This window comes from Pristis pectinata, chromosome 15 (genome assembly GCF_009764475.1).
Source record: "Pristis pectinata isolate sPriPec2 chromosome 15, sPriPec2.1.pri, whole genome shotgun sequence".
Lineage (NCBI taxonomy): Eukaryota > Metazoa > Chordata > Chondrichthyes > Rhinopristiformes > Pristidae > Pristis > Pristis pectinata.
Window position 1 is genome coordinate 2,413,017 of NC_067419.1, and position 26,205 is coordinate 2,439,221.

At 46.0% G+C, this 26,205-nt stretch overlaps 1 protein-coding gene across 7 annotated transcripts in view; it reads right to left on the bottom strand.

The window, feature by feature from the left end:
- The window catches only part of hipk2 (homeodomain interacting protein kinase 2), a 200,902-nt gene that overhangs the window by 54,142 nt on the left and 120,555 nt on the right, over positions 1-26,205 (bottom strand). The window lies entirely within an intron of this gene.

Genomic DNA, 26,205 nt, shown 5'->3' on the forward strand with positions numbered 1-26,205 from the left:
CACCTTCCCCACCACTGTTACTGCTGAAGTAACCAAGAACACAGGGCAGGAATCAGGAACCTCTGGCCTCTATTTAATGCACTTCTTTCATCTGAATGTGGGACAGACACTAACCCCTTCAATGGCCTTCACAACCAGCTATCAAAAACATTTTCCCCGCCAGCAGCGAGTTGAGCACAGTTTAAAGCAACCAGAAATGAATGTAACTCAACAGGCCAACACAGCACATATACAGCTGAACAAACAAGGACAAAACCAGGAAAACATGCATGGATGGAGAGAAATGTGAACTGAGATATGGGCAGATTGACAGATAGAAACATAGATAGACAGACAGGCAGACAACATTAATCCTACGTTTTTACAGTGACTACAACTCAATAGAACTTTCTCCGGCTGTAAAATGCTTTGGGATATCCTGTAGTTGTTATAGGGGGTTATAAGTACAAGTCTTTATTCTTTTTTCAATAGATGCATTTTATTATATTAAAACAAATGCAGAGGTTTGTATAAAATAGTTGGATAGGCAGGGAGAAATCTATGGAGGTCTAAATATTGATCTGTGATCTAGTGTGAACTGCACAAATGAGAACAATAAGTTTGGGTGACGTTCGGGTCACTGAACCAGTAGTCCTGGACCGTTTCACATGTCCCTGGACTTGGTAAACCAAGCAGCCTTCCTGCATCAGGACTGTGTTCATTGTTCGCACGGCTCCTGTACGCTGCTGGCAATTAGATGATCATGAGCCTTCCCCACCTCCCTTGCCTCTTTCCAAATGAGCAGTTTCCAGAACACTAACCAACAGCTATTAAACGGAGTTGGACTGGTTAAACCATGAAGCCGATGGATGCCTAACCTCATCTAACCAGAGAAATCCAACTAACCAAATTCTTTCCTGCTCACTCTTTATTAATTGGATCCACAATAACCTTAAGGTTGCATAATCCAGGTCTTCCTGATTTAATTACATGATCATGGGTCACACTGACAGCCTCTAACTAAAAGAGTCATGTTTCTGCAACTAAAGGGCTTTAATTTATATTTCTAACTGCTGGTTATTAAACAGTGTGACCGGTGTACAGAATTCTGTCAAAAAAATGAGAGTTTCAAGCTTCATCTGAAAGGCAGTACAGAATTTCAGACTCTTGAGTCCCTCCCATTTTACCGGCCATCACTTACTTCCATTGAGAAGCTGGTGGTGAGCCAGTTACGAACCAATGCAGTCCTCCTGGTGAAGGTGCTCCCCAAATGCTGTTCTGTAGGGAGTTCCAGGACTTAGTCACGGGAATAATGATATATTTCCACGACGGCAAGTGCTGACGTTCCTGCATGCCTGCCCTTGTCCTTCCTGGTGGTGGAGGCCACGAGTACAGAAGGTGCTCCTGGAGCCACCTGGAGTACAGTGGATTTTGTAGAGCGTACACACCGCAGTCACCATGCACTGACGGTGGAGAGAATTGCAGGTGCTGGAAGGGGTGGCAATCAAACAGACTGCTTCGCCCTGGACAGTGCTGTGCTCCTTGATTGTTGGTGGAGCTGTACTCATCCAGGTGAGTGAACAACAATCTATTACATTCCTGACATGTCCTGTGGATGATGGTAAGGCTTTGGGATGACAGGAGGTGAGTCATTAACCACAGGACACTCAGCGCTGACTGGCTCTGTAGCCATTGGAGTTACATGCCCGGTCCAGTTGAGTTTTTGGTCAGTGGTGTCCTCAGGATGTTAATGGTGGAAGTCATTAAATTATCTGATTGGAAATGGTCTTTACTTAGCACTTATGTTGCATGAACATTAATTGCCTGATCAGCCCACGTCTGTGCGTCTAAGTCTTGTTACGTGCAAACACGAGAGTGGGATCAAATTCAGGGCCACCTCCAGACAATGAACAGTTGTGCTTGTCTGCGACAGGCAAGGGCCCGACGAACAACTCCGTCAAGAGCCAGCAGTCTCAGGCCTCGATCAGAGAAATGACTGCAAGCTCTTTCCTGAATCTAAGATCTGATGTCTAACGTCCTTTGCAGAAACACCACCTGCTGCAGTTTCCTCTCCAAGTCACACAATATCCTGCCTCACAAGTACACCATAACTCCTTGCTGGTTTAAAAGTTGCCCTGTGGCTTTGACTCCTGAAATAATTCCCTGCATCCACTGCAAGGCTCCATCATGAATCTGCTCAAATGAACTTGGAATTACAGAATCATTTCCAAGTAATCCCCTCAATGATGCCTCCTTTGGGATCAATGTGCAATTACTCTGAAGCCATTCCAGTTTGTTCTCCTCACCTGAGGCTAGAGCACAGCGGCTCCACCTCAGAAAATGAAAACTCTTAAATTAATACACATATTAAATAGAGGCAGGGACACAGTTTGTAGATCTGGTCTTAACGGAAGTACTCATAAGAGCTGTTAATTTTAGATTATGAAGAATAACAACTAGCAGCCATTTACAAAATGTGAACAAAGCTCGCCCAGCTTAGGTTACTGCAGATTGAGCAATGTTCCCAACCAAGTTTATATCAATGCTTGTTTATTGAAGTATGTTCAACATACAAAGAAAAGTCAAAGCTAACAGCATAAGATATTCTTATGTGGTTTGGTAAAAAATGTCTGAGATATAAACCTTGCAAGAAATGAGACTACTTCATAAATACAGCAGGCCAAGTTTGTAAAGTATCACATAAATGCAAGTTTGCAGTTCCTGGTAATAATGACTGTGGGTGTGCGGTCTCTGAATAATATGATGAGACAAAGATGACGGGGCTGCTGAGATGGACCGGTAGAAGGGACGGGGCAGTGGAAGCATGGGAGTGAAAATATGTCATCCTCCAGATCAGGAGTGACTAGGGAATGCAAATGGTTTCCTTGGTGATCCCAAGGGAGTAGAACTGGGAAACAAAAAAAAGCACTGGATCAGACCGATTCCTTCAAAAAAATTATACAAGAATACAAGAAACAGGAGGAGTAGGCCACGTGCCTCCTCAAGCCTTCGCTGCATTCAATACCATCCTGACTGATTTATCCCAGGCCTCAACTCCTCTTCAGTGCCAGTTCCACAGGGCCCTCAATTCCCTGATCTTTCAAAAAATTAGCTATTCGCTTTTTAAATATCCCCAGTGACGTCGCCTCCACAACCCTCCAGGCTGGAGAATTCCAGAGATTCACCACCCTCTGCAGTAAGAAATTCTTAAGTGCGTCAGTTTTAAATGACAGGCCTCTAATCTTGTAGCTGTGTCACATCGTTCAAGACTTTCCCACGAATGGAAATATCTTAACATCTACTCCGTCATGTCCCCTTAAGATCCCATATGCTTTAACAAGATCGCCTGTCATTCATCTGAACTCCAAAGGAAATAAATCTAACTTTTTTCACCTTCTGTGATTGGATAACCCTCTCATTCCAGGAATTAGTGAATCTCTTTTGGACTGCCTCCAATGCCAGTACATCCTTCCTTAAATAAAGGGACTAAAACTGTGTTTAGTACCCCAGGTGCGACCTCACCAACACCGTGTACAATAATAATGATGCTTCTCTACTTTTAAACTCCAATCCCCTTGCAATAAAGGGCAATATACCATTAGCCTTCCAAACTACTCGCCGCATTTGCCTTGCTACCATCTTGTGTTTCGTGCCGGAGAACACTTAGATCACAATGTACTCCACTCAGAGTCTGTCTTTTGACTTCACACTTTCCAATTTAAATTCCATTTGCCAACTTTTCACTCACTCACTCAACTCATCCATATTCTGTTGCATTGTCTATATATCAACATCACAGCATGCTCTCCCACAACATAAACCCCTAAGCTTATATCTGCTCTCAACAGGATGAACTTTTTCTTTATTTGAAGTTCTGCCTTTGGGCATCTAGCAGTGTTGGTCTGCCAAAGTGTGGAAGTGTACAAAGGTGAAGAGAAGGGGACAGCAAGAGCCGGCAGGTGATGGGTGGATCCAGGTGAGGAGGGGTGATAGGCAGGTGGAGGAGGGGAGAGTGGAGGCCGGGAGGTGATGGGTGGAGGCAACAAAGGGGCTGCCGATGGTGGAACCTGATAGGAGAGGGTGGAGTGTGGAATCATGAGGGAGGTGGGGAGGGCAGGTGGGAGCAGTGGGGGGGGGGGAGGGGACCCAGTGGGAGGGGTGTGTGTGGGTGACGGGCAGATGGACTGGGTAGAGGAGGGGACAGGAACAGGGTGATGGGGGCTGGGGTGGATGATCCCTGGGCACCTTTGTGAAATTCCTGCCCTTGACTGGATGCGATTCTTATGTCGCCAAAGTTTGAAGGAAGTAGGAGGGGTCTGGGAGAGGGCGACCATTGCTCCGTTCCTCACCACAATAATTAGCTGAGGAAATGCTATAGACATGCAGTGCCTGAAGGATACTACCCACCACCCTGGTGCTGAGGCACAGTATGGTCATTGGCTGGTACATAGAGAGAACTGGGAAATGAAGGATTTATGCTTTTAAAAGTGGACTGCCTCACACCAAGGACCTACAGAGTGTCTGATGGAGCCAATAAAGGGAGGTGATAAAATGTATGGCAAACTGCTTCATAGACAATCATGTTATTGAAAACCTATGACTGTCCGTTGAAGTATTAAGTGACAGCCCTTTCAACATGGGCAACCTTAGATTTTGAGAGACCTTTAACACACCCACAACATTCTTAATAATCCCATGAACTCCAAATCTTTCTTGTGGTCCAGGCTATGACTGACAGTGAAACAGTTATCAGGGGACAGTCAACCTCCACTGATTGCTTCCTAGTGACCCCTGCTGGAACGTGCTCAACACATTTGTAGTCTAGGCGTGATGGTTAAGTGGCCACAGGCAGAGAACCAGTGAAATGCTGAGCATTATTTTAAGAACAGGAGACAACGAAGGGCATGGAGAAGGCAAACTGTGTATACACCTTCTGAAACAATCTTTAAATGAAAGGTCCTTGCAGTTACATCCAGAATCTTTCTTTAAAAGCTTCCTAGGAGCCAAGGACCTGAGTTCAGTCTTTTTAAAGAGACACTCACCTTTGTAACAGAAGCCTGAAATCCCACACCACCAAGTTCAGGAACAGCTACTCTCCTCCGACCACCAGTTTCTCCAACCTACCCACACAACCCGAATTCTACCTCAGCAATGGAACACCATAGCCCACCTTTTGCACTACCACAGAGTCGTCTTCGATTGTGCCTTTGTTTTTTTTTGCACTAAGGTGCTGCGTTTGTACAGTCTTTTAACACTGCATGGTATAATTTTATGTATAATTGATATTCTGTGTGTTGTCTGTACCTACTTGCCTGTGATGCTGCTGCAAGCCAGTTTTTCATTGTACTTTACCTCACCACGGTTGTGCATACGACAATAAATTCGACTTGACGTAACATAACCACCTGACTTAAAGAACACGTCTAAAACATACTGGTTGAATTCATAGAAATCAAAGAGTAATGCAGCACAGACAACAAGCAATCTGATGGAAGAACTCAGTGATTGAGCAGCATCTGTGGGGGGGAAAGGAACTGTTGCCGTTTCGGGTCAAAACCCTACATGCGACCCTGATGCTCGACCTGCTGAGTTCCTCCAGCAGACTGTTTGTTGCTCCAGATTCCAGCAGCTGTGGTCTCTTGTGTCTCCACAGAAACAGGCCTTTCTGTTGACTTGCACTAATCCCTTTCTATTTTCCTCACGTTCCTGTCAGCCACCTCAGATTCTACCACTCATCTATACACAAGGAGCAATTGCAGTGACCAACCTCCATTGTGGGAGGAAACCAGAGCACCCAGAGGGAACCCACCCAGTCACAGGAAGGACATGCAAACTCCACATAGACAGCCTCTGGAGTTCAGAATTGAACCTGGGTCACTGGAGCAGTGAGAAGGTCTGAAAACCCTCAAGGATCATGGTTTCAGAGTGGGAGCCTGTGCAGCTTCAAGTTTATTATCTCCCTGGAGGCCAATAATTGGATGCATATCTCTGATTTTAAGCCTTTCAGTTGCAATTAGTCGACACAAGCTATAACATAAGCCAGATTGGAGGAGCCATTTCCAAAACACCAGCAAACAATTTCCATTTCAAAAACAGATTCGTTGCTGCTCAAAAAGTAATTGCTGTGTTTTCCTGGAAAATCCATTATTTTTTCACGCCTCCCTTTCTAGAAAAGGCCAGCCACGAAATGGTTGGGATTTAACCCAACTCTCCTCTCAACACAGGGGATGCTTGAGATCTTCAGTAGCTTTCAAAGTGAGATCATGATGAGTCAGGAATGGGCCTTCCTGTACAGGCTTGTACTATCACGCACTGGGCCCACAGTATTGGGCAGCACTGTGGTGCAGTGGTTAGTGTTTCTGTCTAACAGCTCCAGAGACCCGGGTTCAATCCTGACCTTGGGTGTTGTCTATGTTGAGTTTGCATGCTCTCCCTTGCAGTCATCTGGTTTCCTTCAACATCCCAAAAATATGCTGGTTGATAGGTTAGTTGGATACTTAAATTGCCCCAGATATGTGGGTGATTGGCAGGAATATGGGTGGGATGGGGAGTTGACGCAAAAGGAATTAGTGAGGATGGGTGTTTGAAGCTTGGCACGGATACAATGGGCCGAAGAGCCTGTTTCTATGCGGTTTGATTCTATTCCTCAATGAATCAAAGAAGCTTCACCCTGCACCTGCCTGTCTTGTTCACACTCAGTGTTCAACATACACTGTATTGTGCAGGTGAACCTTCAGCCATAGAAAGGGTGCAGAGGAGATTTACAAGGATGTTGCCTGGATTAGGGAGCATGCCTTATGCAAACAGGTTGAGTGAACTCGGCCTTTTCTCCTTGGGAGCGACAGAGGATGAGGGGGGACCTGATAGAGGTGTATAAGATGATGAGAGGCATTGATCGGGTAGATAGTCAGAGGCTTTTTCCTGGGGCTGAAATGGTTGCCACAAGAGGACACAGGTTTAAGGTGCTGGGGAGTAGGTACAGAGGAGATGTCAGGGGTAGGTTTTTACTCAGAGAGTGGTGAGTGCGTGGAACGGGCTGCCGGCAACGGTGGTGGAAACGGATACAACAGGGTCTTTTAAGAGACTTTTGGATAGGTACATGGAGCTTAGAAAAATAGAGGGCTATGGGTAAGCCTAGTAATTTCTAGGGTAGGGACATGTTCGGCACAGCTTTGTGGGCCGAAGGGCCTGAATTGTGCTGTAGGTTTTCTATGTTTCTATGTAACAGGAGAATAGCAACTTTAGGCTGTTGTTTTGTGTATAAAATAGTGTTGGGAATACAATCAAAGGTTGCGATCTGGTAGTAGGATGGCCCGCCCCTCACCAATCGACCTGTAGCAGTGGACTTTCTGTGGCACTATCAGTCAGCATAACAACCACACAGTCCTTGAACTTCTGCCTTTGTCGAACCCAGTCTGGCCCTCATGGTGGTCCTCAACTCTGGCTTACAGGAGGCATGTTGGGTTCATTTCTGAAAATAACCACTGTGATCACGTTGCACTACAATGGCCTTTTATTGTTCTAATTGTGTTCTTTCTTGTAAAAATGGTGTATAATTTATGATACGATGCTACGTACCTGTGATGCTGCGGCAATTAAGTTTTTCACTGTACCTGTGCATATACATGCACAGGACAAAAACTTGACTTCGCCTTTGAATCGTCTCAACCACACAAAACCACAACTCTCAAGCTATGCAGCCAAATCAGCTCAGCTCTCTACAGACAGAGCTAAGCAACGCCACGAGGAGGAAGTAAAACAAATCAGAACTCTGTGGTTCTGGTGCTTTCGGTCATGAACGGTTCTGGCAATAAAGCAGAACATGGGATGAGAGGCACAGCGCTGCGCCATGCTCCCTTGCACACCTCACCATACCACGGTTAGTCTCCTGGCTTAGAGCGCAAGGGCAGCATATTAGCATAGAAGTCAGCACCTTATACTGAGTGCAACCACCTCCGGGCTGAAATGTCAAATAGATAACAGAGGTCCCCACCGTGACTGCCTGTCTGACTTGGCCCATTTACACAGAAGCAGGAATGGGCCTCTCAAGCCTGCTTCACCACATAGTCAAATGATACTTGATCTGAAATAAAACTAGAAAACGATGGAAACACTCAGCAGGCCAGATATCAGCGGTAGAAAGGGAAACCGTTTTGGTCAAAGACCCGTTGTCTGATTTAGTTCTGATGAAAGGTCTGCAACCTGAAGCGTTCACTCTGTTTTCACCTCCACAGATGCTGCCTGATCTGCTGACTGATTCGAGCACTTTCTGTCTTTATTTCAGATTTTCAGCATCTGCGTTTTGATTTCCACTCACGCTGATCTGACTGTAACCTGAAGTCCGTTTTCTAGTCTCCCACTTTTCAACCACTTGCTTTCAAGTATATGTCTACCACTGCCTCAAACAACCTAAAAACTCTGCTCCACCCCCTTTGAGGAAGAGTTCCAAAGATTCACAATCCTCTGGCAGAAACATATTGCCTGATCTATCTCATAAATGAGCAACCCCCTATTTTTGTACAGAGACCCCTAGTTCTAGATCCTCCCACAAGAGAAAACATCCTTGCCATATCCGCCTGTGGAGACCTTTATGGATTTCACAATTCCTTTCCGCCCGCAGATTTTGCTCGACCCACTGAGTTCTTCCAACGGATTGTTTGTTGCTCCGTTATGGATTGCATTTGTTTCAATCGAGTCTCCGCTCATTCTGCTGAGCTCCTGCAGATACTGGCCCAGCCTGTTCAACCTTACCTGGAATCAACCTCGTAAACCTTCTATGAACTGCTTCCAATGCATTTCCATCTTTCCCTAAATAAGGGAACCAATACTGTACACAGTACTCTACACGCAGTCCCACCAATGCCCTACTTAACTGAAGCATAACCTCCTTACTTTTGTGTTTAATTCCCCTAGCAAAGGATAATAATATTCTGCTATCTTTCCTAATTCCTTGCCATACCTGCATTCTAACCTTACAATTCATATACTAGGACACTCCAATCCCTCTGTATCTAGGAGTTAAGGAATCCTTCGCCATTTAGATAACACGTTTCTTCTTCATTTTTCTTGCCAGATTGGACATTTTCACATTTTCCCACATTATACTCTGTTTGCCTAATCTTTGTCCATTCAACCTCTATGTAACCCTCTGTATGTATTGCTGTATTTATTATTGCCATGTATACTTCAAGTTTCATGCGAACAAGGAATTTAATTGCACCCCCGTGTACATGACAATAAACTGATCTAATCCAATCTGATGACCTCTTTACAATTTAGTTTAATCAACCTGTTTTTGTCTCATCAACAAAGTTAGCAGCCATACCTTCAGTGCCCTCATCCAAGTCATTTTCATAAATTGTAAAAACTTCAAGGGCCCAGCACCAATCCCTCTGTGGCACATTCTTGTTACAGGGAAAGGGAACCAAAATCTAGAGGGCGTAGGTTTAAGGTAAGAGGGGAAAGATTTACAAGGGCCCTGAGGGGCAACTTCTTCTCGTGAAGGCTGGGAAGGAGCTGCCAGAGGAAGTAGGTGAGGCAGGTACAATAACAACATTTAAAAGGCATGGAGAGGAAAGGTTTAGGGGGATATGGGCCAAAGGTGGGCGAATGGGACTAGCTTAGGTGGCCACCTCGGTTGGCATGGATGAGTTGGGCTGAAGGGCCTGTTTCCGTGCTGTCTTACTCTGTGACTCCACATCTTGCCAACCAGAAAAGACCAATTTACACCTACCTTCTGTTTCCTGTGAGCAGGCCAATCTTCAATCCATGCCAATGTGTTATCTCCTACACTATGAGTTTTTACTTTCCCCAATAACCTTTGATGTGGCACCTTATCAAATATCTCCTGGAAATCTAAATATAGTACATCCACCAGTTCTCCTTTATCCACAGTGCATGTTATTTCTTCAAAGAGCTTCAATAAATTGCTCAAACAGGATTTACCTTTCAAGTTAATTCCAAGTAACATCAAGGAACACCATGAGGGCGCCAGGGTCTGACAGCACAACGTTGCTGTCTATAAGGTTTCACTGTGTTCAAAATAGTTTGCATATTGTATAAGAGGCAATCAAAGCCAGCCACTGAAAATTTATTGCATCCCTAAGCATTCTAAGATGCTCCTGACAAGCACGAGAAGTTCCTGAGGCAATAGCAAGCTGTCCGTGAGGGAACCAGCTTCTGCCTGCAATAATAGCGTCCTCAATACTCCACGGTGCTTCCCTGGAGGATCATGAGCAATATTTTAGCTGTATTAAAAGTAAGGAGATAAGTGAGTGGTTGAGCAATAGCTCCCAAAAGAGGTAGGATCTAGGAACATCCTGAACAAGGAAAGAAAGGCAGGGATATTTAGTAAAGGAATTCCAGAACTAAGACTTTGAGCATTGAGGCAGCTGACAGTGTGGGAGCATTAAAACCAGCGATGCAGAAGGAGAACGAAGTCTTGGTACAGTTTGAGGAGGTAACAGAGGTGGGGCAGAGGCCAAGCGATGATTTGAAAACAAAGATGAGCATTTTAAAATCTCATGCTTAATTGGGAGCTGAGATTGCCCAACAGGTACAGGTATTGGACCCAACCACGGCAACTGCTCTGCCCAGGACCGCAAGAAACCGCAGAGAGTTATGGACACGGCCCAGTGCATCACAGACACCAGCTTCCCCTCCTTGGACTCTGTCTTTACCTCTCGCTACCTTGCAAAGCAGCCAGCATAATCAAAGACCCCACCCACCCGGGTCATTCTCTCTTCTCTCCTATTCTATCAGGTCAAAGATACAGGAGTCTGAGGGCACGTACCTTGTTGTAACCTTGCACCTTACTGCACTGCACTTTCTCTGTAGCTGTGACACTTTACTCTGTACTGTTATTGTTTTTACCTGTACTACATCAATGCACTCTGTACTAGCTCAATGTAACTGCACTGTGTAATGAATTGACCTGTACTGTACCTCGGTACAAGTGACGATAATAAACCAATACCAATCTGCAGTTGACTCATGCATCTTCTGGTAATCCATAACATGGATGCTGGCTCCCTGCTTCCTGACTCTGTACCACTGAGAGAAACTCTTAAACTTACCAACTGCAGCAAACAGTTAACTTTGCACACAGCTCAGCCCACAAACAGCTTTGAGGTGACAAGCAAATAACGTTTTTCTCTGATGCTGGTTGAGAGATAAACATTGACTAAGGAATTTAAAAAAAACCCTCTGTTCTTCAAATAGTGCTACGTGAACTTATCCATGCAAGGACAGACAGAGCCTTAGGTTGACCCCTTTTTGGAAGGACTTCATCTCCGACAGTGCAGTACTCCCACAGAATGGCACTAGAATGTCAACCTAGATTAGGGGATCAAGTGCGTGAAACACAACCAGCCAATGCTGGCACCAAAGGCAAAGCAAAACAATTGAAGTTCAAATTCCAGCATGAACCTGGTGCTAGTTTTCCACCAACCTGCTTCAGGTGTAAATAAACAGGCTCTTCTGTGCTTTGGAAAATCACCAGGGACCTAATCTGATCAGAACTGTCCTTCAGTTAAAAATATCCTGTTGTGGAAACTCAACAAAACAAATACGCTAACTTCCCTCACTGTATTTCAAATTTCAAAATGAAATCTGACAGTGGTACTTTTGATTTGCTATGTCTTCTCCACAGAGTGAACTTTCATACCACCTTAAACTGACTAGCATCACCACACGTCTGTGTAAATGTAATGTTCTTTTAAATTTGTTAGTGATGCAATATGTTAAACCACCATTAGGTGGGGACACTGAATCAAGCCACCAGCAGCTACCTCCACAACAGCTGGAGGTTTGGGACCCACATGCAAAGAGGATAGGGAATTGGTTGTACCTTCGTGCATATCCACGAATGGTCAATAATAGCGTGGCTGAATAACATGGGTTGACAGGAATCATTGCAGCAGCAGTCCGACCCTGTCCTTGCCAGATCCTGACCCTCCTCCCATGCATGACATCAACAAGAGTGCCTGAACCTGAGTGTCAAACATCGAACACTGGCTGCAACCGACATGACGTCAAGTCCTTGTCCTTTTATAGAGGCCTTTCACTGGTGCTGTGCATGCTGGGAAAGCAATACCTCCATTCATAGTGAGTGAAACTATGAAAAACACTGAAATACAGGAATGAAAAGGAGATAAAGGGCAAGAAAGAGAAAGTGAAGACAAAAGCAGGTATATCGATTTTTAATAAGTCCTTGAGCCTCATACTTGCCCAACGTTGTTACGTCTTTTGATGACATTAGATTAAGCTTCAACTAGCGCCAACCACACTGAGAAAGTTTACCACCGTAGTATTTACTGTAAATAGCAGTGAGAGGTAACAGCAGAGCATGACGTCATGTTCCACCCTTTCAATAACATTTCTAGTTTCCAAAACAGAAAAATAATTAACTCTGGCACTGTTTGTGGAGTCGCCTTACTTTTGTGTTTCATGTGGTGGACTTACATCAGACCAGAAGATTTCAGATTCAACTCCGCTCCAGGTCCTTGGGCGCAAAATCCAGGCTCACACTCTAATGCAGACTGAGGGGCCACAGTAGTATCTGAGGTGCTGTCATTTGGATAAGAGGTTAAACCACGGCCCTGTACACTCTCAAGTGGACAGAAAAACATATCCTACACACTGTTCTGGAAAGGAGAGCTCTGCCATGCGCTGGTCATTATGTATCTCTCAACCAGCATCACCAAGATGGATTAAATAGTTACTTGTTTCAAATGCCTTGTCATTGGCTGCACAGCCCAAGGCTAATTTCATTAGCGGCGATCCGCCCTGGATATGAAAGGCATTGTGTAAATGCACAAAGTAACACAACATACAGCCATCAAAATACTAGGGCACAGAACTGTGATTTCTCAAGCGACGTGCCGCTGAGATCAGTTGCTTCACGGGAGGGGAGGGAGGAATCAGTTTCAGCATGTTGTCAGGGGACAGGTAGTAGGGCTACAAACACTTCTGGACCACAGTGCATGCTGGGGGGGGGGGGGAGGGGGGAGAGGGGGGAGGTGGCAGAAAAGAATGAAAACAAAGTGAATCAAACATAATTTCTGCCCCATTGTTAGCAATGTAGATTTGGCGTGGAAAACTTGTCTGCGATCCCATGGAGCTCAGAAGGGAACAGAGTTAAATTTACTGAATGTTTCTCTAATTAAACATCATTAAATGAATCAATACTTTTCATTGATCCTCGTGACTTCTAGGGGCCTTAATACAAAAAAGGGATTAATACCAATGGTCCAACTATAATTTTGTTTTATTCATTTACAGGGTATGGCCACGCTGTTGAGACCAGAGAGAGTATCCTGAGCTGCTGCCTTTCACTGCTGCAGCCTCTGCATGAAGGTACTCCCACAGGGTTGTTGGATAGTTCAAAGGACCTCACCCACAAACAGAGGAACATACGAAACGGAAACAGAATTTGGCCACTCGCTCTCTCATGCCTATCCCCCATCTTATGATTAAAAAAGACTAATTTCAAATTACTTCATATTTTCTTACAAAGGAGGCCATTTAGCCCACTGAATCTACACAACTCACAAGAGCCATCCCATTCCCCCCCCCCCCCCACACACTCCCGAATTTTCCCTGTAACCACATTTCTATCAATTCTGCCAGCCACCTTCACTTGGACCAATTACTCTACCGACCCGCACGTCCTAAGATGTGGGAAGATACTGAAATCACCCAGAGGAATCCCTGCACAGTCACAGAGAGGATGTGCAAACTCCACACAGACATCACCTGAGGTCTGGATTGAACCTGGCTCCCTGGAGCTATGAGGCAGCTGCTCAACTTGATGCACCACTGTGCTGCCCTTTCCTGCACAAACCCTGTATCACTTGATTCCCTTAATATCTTAAAAAAATCTATAAAGCTGTCTTGAATGTAGCCAGTCTGAGCCTCCAAAGCCTGCTTGAGTACAGAATTCCAAAGTTTCACCACACTCTGGATGAAGAACAAATCTCTCACCTCTGTCCTGAATGATCGACCTCTTATTTTGACCCCTAGTTTTAGCACCCCAGCCAAGAAAACACCATCCCTGCCTCTAATTTTTCAAACCACATAAAAACTATGTCATTTTCAATAAGATCATCTCTCATTCTTCTCAGCTCATTGGATAACTCTGCCTCTCCACAGTCCCTGGAGTCAGTCTTTTGAATGTTTGTTCACAAGTATATCCTTCCTTAGGTAGGGAAACTAGATCTGCAGACATTATCCCAGGTGCAAGATGTCTTTACCCTGTGTTCAAATCCTCCTGCAATAAAGGCCAACATATGGTTTGCCTTCCTAGCTGTGTGCTGCACCTGCACATTTGCAGTGATTCATGTACACCGGGTCTCTCTCAGCACCAGCTCTCAGTCTCTCACCATTTGAAAAAAATACTCTTATATTTTTTTCTACTAAAGTGAATGACTTTGTATAGAGTCATCGACAGTCCTACAGCACAGAAACAGGCCCTTCAGCCCAACGTGTCCTTGTCGACCGTTTTGCTCACCTGCACTAATCCCATTTGCCTGCATTACGTCCACGCCCTTCTATGCCTTGTCTCTCCGAGTGCCACTGAATCGTAGTTATTTCATCTGATCCCACCACCTCCTCTGGCAGCAAGTTTCAGATATCAACCACTCTCTGCGTCAAAAAACTTTCCCCTCAGACCCCTTTTAAAACCCCTTCCTCTCACCTTAGACCTGCACCTCTTTTTTTGATGCACCTACCATGGGAAAAAGATGCTGATTATCTACCTATGTCTCCTGTCAGGTCACTTCTCACCCTCCTTCACTCCAGGGAAAACAGACCAAGTTTATCCAATCCCTCCCTATAACTAATACCCTCCAATCCGGGTGAATCTCCTCCGCACTCTCTCCAGCGCAACCACGTCCTTCCTATAGTGTGGTGACCAGAACTGCGCACGATACTCCAAGTGCAGCCTAGCCAGTGTTTTGCAAAGTTGCAACGTAACGTCCCAATTTTTATATTCTATGCCCCAACCGAAGAAGGCAAGCATGCCATATGGCTTCTTCACCAACTTATCTACCTGTTTCGCCACTGGCAAGGAATTATGGACTGGAACTCCAAGGTCGCTCTGTTTGATAACGTTCCTCAGGGCCCTACCATTTACTGTATATGTCCTATCCCAACTTGACTTCCCAAAATGCATCATCTTCCACTTGTCAGGATTACACTCGATCTGCTAATACTCTGCTCAACTTTCCATTTGAATGGAATGAACATTGAATTCTCCCACTTTAAGTAATTCCCATCCCCTTTCTCCACCACCAAGCTTCTTCTCTCCTTCCCTTCCCCTGCCTCTTTTTTTCCTACCATTTTCCCTCTCTCCTCACCTTTGCCCCATCCCCCGGTGGATCTGCTCTCCCCTCCTCCCCCGCACCTGCCCATCGCCATCTCTTACCTGCATCTACCTGTCACCAGCCTGTGCCCACCCCGCCTCCCCTCTTTTGCCCACCTATCACTGCTCTGCTTTTCCCTCCTGTATATCGGGCTTCCCCTTTTCCTATCTTCAGTCCTGAAGAAGGGTCCTGACCCGAAACATTGACCGCCTGCTTTTCTCCACGGATGCTGCCTGGCCTGCTGAGTTCCTCCAGCATTGTCGTGTTTTTCATTTCCATTTGATCTATGTCCTGCTGTAGCCTCAGATAATCTTCTTCACTATCCAATACACCACCAAACTTTGTGTCACCCACAAACTTACTAATCAGACCTCCTACATTCACATACAGTTGTTAATATATATCACAAACAATAAGCAATCCCTGTGGTACATCACTGGGTACAGCCTGCAATCAGGAAAGGTCCCTTCCACCACTACCCTCTGAGCCAATTAGCTCGCTTTGGATCCCACGTCGACCAGCAGCAAGACCTTGTGAAGTGCCTGACCAAAGTCCATATAGACTACGTCTACCACCCTGTCACAGTAATATAATCTGCCCATCACATTCTCGCACATTCACTCAACATGTTTATACACTCCTGAATCTTTTTTGCATCCTCTTTGCAATTTTGACTGATATCTTGCTTTGCATCAGTGGCCGACTTGGATATATTACACTTGGTTCCCTCATGCAAGTCACTGATACACATTGTGAACAGCTGGGGCCCCAGCATCACCCTGCTAGTCACAGCCTTCCAACCTGAAAATGAGTAGCTTATTACTACTTCCTGTTTCTTGTCTATTAACCGATTATCAGTCAAAGTGCTCTCATTTGAGTTCTCGTGTGGTATCTTATCAGAGTCCAAATACACCATATCTACTCATTTCCCATAGCCTGTTCTGCTGGTTACAACTTCAAAGCACCATCAGACTGATCATGCGTGACTTACCTTTCGTAAATCCATGTTGACGCTACCCAATAGTATTTTACCCTAATATCCAATTATTATTTTATGAATGCCCACTGTCCAATTCCAACATATTGGGTATTACTGATCCTTCCAGGTGGTGGAGTTTGTGAGTTTGCAATACATGAAGGAACATGCATGTACTTAATAAGTGGGTAAGAATGTGAAGAAGGGCCCTGACCTGAAACGTTGACCGCCTGCTTTTCTCCACGGATGCTGGCTGGCCTGCTGAGTTCCTCCAGCATCATTGTGTTTTTCTCATCATTGGCACAGAAACCAGAGCAAACAAGTCATAGGCAAACCTGTTCCATTTCCTCCTGCGTGGAAGATAGATTCAGCGATTCATCAAACCGCAGCTGAAATGTTAGTGCCAGCTGAAACACTAGTGCCAGCTGAAACACTTACTGTGTCACAGAAGCAACCAGTTTGTCACTTGTGAGATGCACAGTGTGATGTGGAGGTAGGCCACCTTCAAATCTTTTCCGATTTTTTTCCCCTCTCCTGAAGGGTGGTGGAAACAAAAGTCAAAAGGGAATTGGATAGCTGCTGGGTGGAAAATAATTTGCAGGGATGAAGGGAAGAATCAGGCAAATGGGACTGACCAGACTGCCCACCAAGGACCTGGTGAATTCTACAGAGCAGCTGAAGGTGATATTGAGTATTGGGAGCCAGCAATAAACAGTACCAAACTGTTGCCCGCTTACACAAACAACACAATAATAGGAGCAGGAGTAAATACGGGAACATAGGAGCAGGAGTGGGCCACTCACAGCCCTTCAAGACTGGCCCACCATTCAATATGATCCTGGCTGATCTGCCCCAGGCCTCAGCATCCCATCTGTGCCAGATCCCCACAGCCCTCGATCTTTCAAAAATGTTTCTACTTACACTTTAAATATTTCTAACGAGCTAGCTTCCACAACTCCCTGGGTCAGAGAGCTTCAAAGAGTTCCTCAGTGAGAAGAAATTCCTACGTAACTCAGTTTTAAGTGACCGGTCCTCAATCTCGTAACTATATGTCTTTGTTTGAGATTCTCCCAGTGGAGGAAATATCTCATCATCTATCCTGTCATACCCCCCTTGGGATCTTATATGTTTCAATAAGATCACCCCTCATCCTTCTAAACTGCAAAGAATACAGACACAACCTGCATCCAGGGTACAGCCCACTAATTTTTTACTCCATTGATAGACAGGTTGCTGATTTTTCAACAACCATTTCACAACGCTCTCCAGAACTAATTTCACCCCCAGTGACCCTTGACATCTTGTAGTTCTTCCACTGTTCAGACAGGGGAAGGAGCACGTGTGATCTTGAGCTGATATTCAGAACGGTGGACTTTGCAAGCTTTGTGGGGTGGGTGGGCATTAAGGCTAGGGTTGGTGGGTACTCGCCTGGGTGTTCAGATTCAGATACATAGAGGACAACTGCAGGGCTCTCCTGGGACTTGCGTTTCATGGCTTCATGTCAAACATAGCCAAGGCAACCTCCTGCTATCATCTTTCAGCTAATGGCGCTGAGGTTATCAGGGCACAGAATGTACTCTAGATAACGGCATCTGTACTTGCGTCAACTATAGTGGCTCAATGGCACCAGCAATTAAGCTGGCCAAACCCTGAAGGAAATAGCTCCGAGACTGGGCTCGTGCAGGAAAGAGCAGAGCTTTGTAGTCTGTAAAATCCCATCACGAGTGATGAAGAATTAAACATCACGATGATGTAAAGGCATACTTACATTAGAACTAGTATCAAGGGAGTAGGACATTAGGAAACTCATGTCCAGAGAGCACCACTTAGGGAGCTTGTATTGAGGGAGTTTTGACAGAGGAAGCCTCGTGAATCACCCCATGCTCAATGACAAAGGATGAGTACTATAGTGTCCAAAAGACGAGGCTAAAACCTTTGCAGCCATCTGCAACCCAGTGATCCACTTGTGCTTCCCACTGAGGTCTCCATCGCCAGAGAAGCTAGCCTTTAGCCAGTTCGATGCACCCAAATGATATTACTGGGCGGCAGCATCAGCTGCAGTGGGACCACACAACCTCCTGGGTGCAGGACACTCCAGAACAAAGCTGCACCTCAAGCAAAGCTATCCCAATACAACCCTCGTACCTACCTGACAATGGGGAAAGTTGCCCCGACACGTCCACACAAATCGGAACAGACCCCGCAACAGTTTTAAATCTTGGCTTCTGCATTTTGCAATAAGCCCTTTTCCTGCCACTCAAGAATTGAAAGGCTGATTCCATATCAAGAGAGAGCTATAACAGAGCCTGCACTCTGAGGGAACTCAACATTGGAGAGCTCATACGAAGACAGCAGTACATTACGGAGCTTGCTCAAAGCATATCTGAAATAATGTGTGTGAGAAAGTTGTGCATTAGGGAACGTGTATCAAGGGAGCTCTGGAACGCAAATATAAAGGCATATGTACATTAGGAAGCATATCAAGGGAGCTCTATGTTAAGAGAACGAGTATCAGGGGAGTAGGACATTGGGGAGCTCATATCTAGAGAGTACCACATTAGGGAGCTTGCATTGGGGAAAAGTACATTATAGAGCACCAATCTAGTTGGCTCTGTCAGAAAGCATGTTTTATGGGTTTTGCATTCAACTCGAGGGAGCAGTGCCCTAGAGCGCATACAAGGAGGAAGCCTTATGGAAGGGGCTCTACATGAGGGATTTGATTGTACTGAGGGCTGCACATTAGGGAATTCCTGGTACTGACAGAGCTGTACATCATGGCAGCACATACCTTAAGCTTTTCAATGTCCAAATAACTCTCCCCTGGATTATTTCATTCTTTATGAAGTGACCTCTGAACAAACTTTCAAAATAATTCAACGCCAGTCTATCACATCACAGGTCCGTTCCTGTGAACTGTTCGTAACCTGGCCAGTTCGAAAGTTGGAAATGCAGCCGGCGAATCCACCCTGCCGGTCTCCCAAATGCTTGTTCATATCTACAGGGTGTACATAAGACAGCCTTTCCTAATCTGGGGAGGTCCTGTCATTTGAGTTGATCATATTCATCTCTATTATATTAGACTCTGTGTGCAACCAAAGTTATTTCTCCTGGATTTGCTGATGCTGGAAATGGAGCAATGTTTATACTCTATACAGACTACTGCAGACAGATGATTGGACTGGGATATGGATTGACATTAATACTATACAGAGACAGGCATTAAGGCTGAATACAGAATAGAATGAACACTAATGGGTTACCATGGTAGTGACACAAGGCTAACAAAACAACAGCTTCTGATGTTCCGTTTCATACACATCGAAACAGGGTTTCAGTTTCTCTGATGCCGGTGGGGGTGGCTGTGTGGAGGGAGGGGAGGCAGAGGTGGTGGGGGAGGGTGGTAAGGAGAGACTGTGAAAGCTCCCTTTCAGACCAGTGGGCCATCTATCAGTGAAGCAGAATTAGCAGAGATAAGTGAAAACACCAGGCTGAGGAAGGTCAGATTCCATCTCGGGCTCATTTTTCAAAGCTTTAATTATCCCGTTACCTAGCAAACACATTTCAGCAATCCTATCATTTATGGATTTCCCCTGGGTAGCAAGGCAGTGCACTCACTTCTTAGAGACACATTAAATCACGCACAAACAGCGCAGAGAAGCAATTGTTTTTGGAAATATTATTTAACACTTTTACCCTCTGCCCTTTTGACAATTTTTTATTTGCATTGAGAAATAGTGAAATGGCAAATGCACCACTGTCATTCATCCTGGACTCCACCAGCTTGTTCACACTGGTTTGTCACACTGGCACATTCACAGTAACATCTCACATCCTGGGCCTATGTGTCAGGGGGCAGACTTAAGAGAGGCCACTGTGGATGGGCCAGTGTTGGAGCACAGTGTGTGAGAGGCCAGTGTGAATGGGCCAGTGTTGGGGCCCAGGGTGTGGGAGGCCAGTGTGGATGAGCCAGTGCTGGGACCCAGGGTGTGAGAGGCCAGTGCGGATGGGCCAGTGTTGGGGCACAGTGTGTGTGAGAGGCCAGTGTGAATGGGCCAGTGCTGGGGCCCAGGGTGTGGGAAGCCAGTGTGGATGAGCCAGTGCTGGGGCACAGTGTGTGAGAGGCCAGTGCAGATGGGCCAGTGTTGGGGCACAGTGTGCGTGAGAGGCCAGTGTGAATGGGCCAGTGTTGGGGACCAGGGTGTGAGGCCAGTGTGGATGAGCCAGTGTTGGGACCCAGGGTGTGAGAGGCCAGTGCGGATGGGCCAGTGTTGGGGTCCAGTGTATGAGAGGCCAGTGCAACAGACTCCACTGTATGTAGGACCCACACTCGTTGGCCCATCACAACCTGGGCAACGTCACGATGGCCAATTCATACCAGCCATTTGCACCTTGGTCCCTGATGAGGACACAGATTGAATCCCTCCCAAGGCCACTGCCTTCCACTCCCAGAATATTCCCCTCCTCCTTCCCTGCACATGACTCAGCCCATGCACTGTTGAGACTCTCATGCATGCATTCTCCGTCCAATGCTTGCCTGCCTGGCCTTGCAAACCTCTGGCTCTCTCACTGGTTGACCCAACCCACCTTTAAGACAGGCAACTGCTCCTTTTCAGAAGCTTCACCATGCTTGCACCCCTCCAGAGCAACACCCATCTCAAGTAGAGCCGCTCCCTCACAGCTCCAGCAGCCCAGGTTCGATCCTGACCTCGGGTGCTGTCTGTGCGGAGTTTACACTTTCCCCCTGTGATTGCATGGATTTCCTCCGAGCACTCCAGCTTCCTGCCACATCTCAAAAGACACATCGGCTGGTAGGTTAATCGCTTACTGTAAATTGCCCACGGTGTGTAGGGGGGGGGGGTGTGTGTGTGTGTGTGTCTGTCTGTGTGTGTGTGTGCATGTGTGTGTGTGTGCGTGTGTGTGCGTGTGTGTGTGTATGTGGCGGTGTGTGTGTGTCTGTGTGTGTGCGCACGAGGGGGGGAGGTGTTGTAGTTGATGGGAATGTGGGAACAATAAAAGGGGATTAATGCAGGATGAGCATAAATGGGTGTTCACTGGTTCTGAAGAGGCTGTTCCCATTGATGACTCCGTGACTGTAATTCTACACTCCTCTACTCCTGCCTTTACACTGTCATTGGCAGCATGTCTTCAGCTGTCTAATCCATAACATTTAGGAGGACTTCCCACTTTAAAGCTCCCTTAAGACTCCATTAGAAACAATAAGTGGGATGTACTTTTGGCTTAATACCACATCTCCCAGCTGAACTTAACCCAGCGCAGCAGGAGCCCACTTCACTGCTCTTGGTCAGAGACAGGACAACTCTTTGCTTTCTCTGCTCCTGAGTGTCACGCGCAGTGGCTCACAGCCATTCATTAAGCCGCACAATTAATGAACATTTTAGCAAACATACAAGTTAGTTGCAGGGGTAGCCCATTCAGCCCTGGGGACTTGCTCTACTGTTTAACAAGATCACGGCTGATCTGACTGTAACCTCAGCTCTACATCCCCATCTACCTACAGTAACCTTTTGCCAGCTTGCTGGAAAAATATCCAAAAACTCTGCTTCCACCAGCCTTTGAGGAAGAGGGTTCTAGGGACTCACGACCCTCTGAGAGAAAGCATTTTGCCCCATCACTGTGTTAACGGGACAACCTCTTAATTTTAAACAGTGATCCCCGGTTCTAGGTCTCCCACAACAGGAAATATCCTCCCCACATCCACCCTGTCAGGACCCATCAGGATCTTTCATGTTTCCCTCTCAGTCTTCCAAATCCTAGTGGATACAAGCCTAGTCTGTGCAACCTTTCCTCGTGAGGTGACTGCCCAGTCCAAGTATAAGTCCAGTAATGAATTCAGAATGAAACCAGGAAGACTCTGCATTCAGGTCTCAGGGGAACACAGCTGGTTGCAAAGTGGCCTCATTCTAACCCAGACTGAAGCACTCACGTGCCCAAAACATGAAACAACTTTGACCAAGTAATTAGATTCTACAGGAAGTGAGGAGTATTGATTCTGAAACTTATGTGTCTGCAAAAGATAAAAAGAGAATGAATTCTAGATATGAAAGGAAGTCTCTATGCCTTCAGTGTAACTTGGATATCAGCATCAACAGAGATAAGTCACATATGAGTCAACAACTTCCACAGAACTATTTAATTCCCCTCCGCCAATCAGCATATTAAAATCAACACTTAACTTTCTCTTTACCAGGGTGGTGCCAGCCTCCGTGTTTATGAATGATGGACTGAGGAAAGTTCCACCTAATAGACTCATTTACAGCCCGTCTTCACTGTACCGAATACCGACAACATTTGTTCAGGTTTTACTGGGCAGGTGACCAAACTATCTGGCCCAGGAGATATATGTTAAGGAATACCTCAAAGGTGCGGAGGATTAGGGATAGAATTCCAGAGCGGGGGGCCCAGGCAGTTGAAGGCAATGATGGATATTAGAAATGAAGAGTGCACAGTTGCAAAGACAACGATGTGTCAGAAAATCGCACAGCTAGATGAGATTTCACAGATAGGGAGAGGCAAGGCCCCAGATGGATTTGAAAATGCGAGTGCTCTAAGAGCAGAGCCTTCTCCAGTTCGGGAACCGATCCAGGTCAGCTACAAGGGTGAGCGAAGATATCCCTCTGGGTAGCTGGCTTGTGGGCATGAGCGAAGACAGAAACTATCTCACTTGTGTGGGCTAAACAGGAAGATGAAAAAATAACCAACTGAGCAGGGGCAGCTGTTGGCCGTAAACACAGAACAGTACAGCACAGGAACAGGCCCTTCGGCCCCCCCATGTCTGTGCCGACCATGATGCCAATCTAACTAATCCCATCTGCCTGCACATGGTCCGTATCCCTGTCCATGTGTCTAAGTACCTCTCAAACACTGGTGTTGTATATGCTTCTACCCCGTCTGGCACCTACCACTCGCCTGTCAAAGAAACTTTCCTTGCACATCTCCTTTAGCCTTTCCCCCTCTCACCGTAAACCTATCGCCTCTGATATTTGACATTTCCACCCTCAGAAAAGACTCTATCTTATCCATGCCTCTTATAATTTTATAAACTTCTATCAGGTCGCTCCTCAGCCTCCGACGTTCCAGAGAAAACAATCCAAGTGTGTCCAACCTCTCCTTCTAGCTGATACTCTCCAATCCAGGTGGCATCCTGGTGAACCTTCTCTGCACCCTCTCCAAAGCCTCCACATCCTTCCTGTAGTGTGGCGACCAGAACTACATACAATACTCCAAGTGTGGCACAACTAAAGTTTTACACATGCCTTCTCCACTTTTATACTCAATACCCTGACCAATGAAGGCAAGCATGCTGGATGCCTTCTTTATCATCCTATCCACACGTGTTTCCACATTCAGGGAGCTATGGACTTGCACCCCAAGATCCCGCAGGGCATCAATGCTCAGGGTCCTGCTGTATACTTTCCTCTTGCATTTGACCTCCCAAAAATCTGTGCTGGGAAGTGGGATTACAAAGGTCATGGAAAAACTATTCTAACAAGCAACATGATCTTTCCTGACTACTCAACCTCTTCATTTGGCCTGAGAATGGAAACCTGCGGACTGGCACAATTCCTTTAAGTCGAACTTGTTCTGCTCTCCCCTACTCAATGCCCAAAGAGCCCAACCAACTGGCAGGTCTCCATGTATGAGTGATTGTGGATGGGGGAGAGAGCGAGAGAGCAAGAGAGAAACACAGAAGCAAGATATAGAATGAAAACAGAAAATGCTGAAATGTTGAACAGATCAGGCAGCATCTGTGGGAACAGAGACAGAGTTAATGTTCCTGGCTGAAGACCCTTCGTCAGAACTGGGGAAGGTGCAGGGCAAGAACAAGGCAGAAGATAAGCAATGTAGACATAGAATGTGAAAGTTCATGGAGCAACATTTTTATTTGCCATCCAATAGGTGCTTTTATCTGAAAACTGATCACATTCACTTTATGCCTTAGGGATAGGGTTAGGGTTAGGGTTAGAGCCAGAGACCCGGGTTCAATCCTGACCTCAGGTGCTGTCTGCGTGGATTTGCACGTTTGCGCTGTCAACAGGTGGGTTTCCCCGGGTGCTCCGGTTTCCTCCCACATCCCAAAGACAAGCAGTCGGGCAGATTAATTGGCTGCCGTAAAATGCCCCCAATTCAGGCAAGTGGTTGATGGGAATGAGGGGAGAAGTTAAAACGCGGGATTCATGTAAGATTGTAACTGGGTGATCGATTGTTGATGTGGGTGAAAGAAGCTGTTTCCATGCTGTAGCTCTCTGTGACTATACACTACAGCCCGTGACTATACACTACAGCCCGCGACTATACACTACAGCCCGTGACTATACACTACAGCCTGTGACTATACACTACAGCCCGTGACTATACACTACAGCCCGTGACTATACACTACAGCATACCAACCATCAGGCACCTATTTACACTAATCGTACACCAATCCCATTTTATTCTCCCCACAATCCTCTCAACCGTCTCCAGAGTCTCCCACTCACCTGCACAGAGGGAGCAAGTTTCCACGCCGACACGTTTCTGGGATGTGGGAGGAAAACAGGGAGAAAAAGATTAAGGGAGGGAGGGAGGGAGGGAGGGGGGGGGAGAGAGAGAGAGAGAGAGAGAGAGAGAGAGAGAGAGAGAGAGAGAGAGAGAGAAAGGAAAATATAGGAACATATGGAATTAGGAGCAGGAGTAGGTTTTGGCCCTCTGAGTGCCCAACCATTCAACACGTCCAGAGCCATTTTTTATTTACATTGTCCCCATATTCCTTCATTCACTTAATATCCAGAAATCTCTCAATTCCAATTTGAATGAATGACCGAGTCCCACAGCCCTCTGGGGTAGAGAATTCAAAACACTCACCACCCTCTGAGTGAAGACCCCTCTTCTACTCTATGTCGCTAAAGGCCTACCCTTATACTAAGGATGGGACTCCTCGACCAGAGGAATCCTTCTCCCTGCATCCAACCTTTCAAGCCCTGTAAGAACTTCATAAGTTTCCTCTCATTCTTCTAAACTCTAGAGCACAAGAGGCCTTGTCAAAGACAATCTCTCCTCTGGTGAATCCTCATTGCACTCCCTCCATGACAAGTGTATACTTGTTTAGGTAAGAGACAAAAACTGTGCACAACGCTCCAGGCATGGTCTCACCATGGCCTTATTGTAATAAGACATCCCTACTTTTGTGATCAAATCCTCTCATATTAAGGCCAACATACCATCTGCCTTCCTAACTGCTTGCTGCAACTACATGTCGGCTTTCAGTGTACAAGGACACCAAGCTCCTTCTGAACATCAATGTTTCTTAATCTGTCACCAGTTAAGAAAACCGTTTTTCTGTGGCGTACACCAAAGTGGACCGACCTCAGATCTGTCCGCGTCACATTCCATCTCCCCCTGAAGCCTCGCTACATCCTCATCCCTATTCACAGTCCCTCCTCGCGAGACAAAGGAAAACAGAAGAGAGAAAGAGAAAACACACAGGAAGAAAATACAGAATGCGAGAGAGAGAAAATGACGTGAAGACAAACATAAGAAAAACACTCAGGAAGTCTGACACAGGCCAACAGAAAAGCTGATTAACTCCCGGGAGCACAAACAGACATTACAAGAATGAAGAACATACAAATGAAAGGAGGCGGAAACAGCAGAAAGCACTGGGAGAGATTTATATTTATAGTGAGAGACAACAGGTAACAGGGAGTAACACAAAGGAAACATATGAAAGAGAAACAAGGAAAAGCAGGGTTGGTGGAGGCAGTAAAGTGCAGAGAGAGGTGTCTCCTTTGTAATGCCCAGCTGATGCTTAAAAAATTAATGCCGAGAAACAGTGATGGAACAGATGGTCCCGAGTTTAATTCCAGCATACGTTGGGTTAATGGGTGT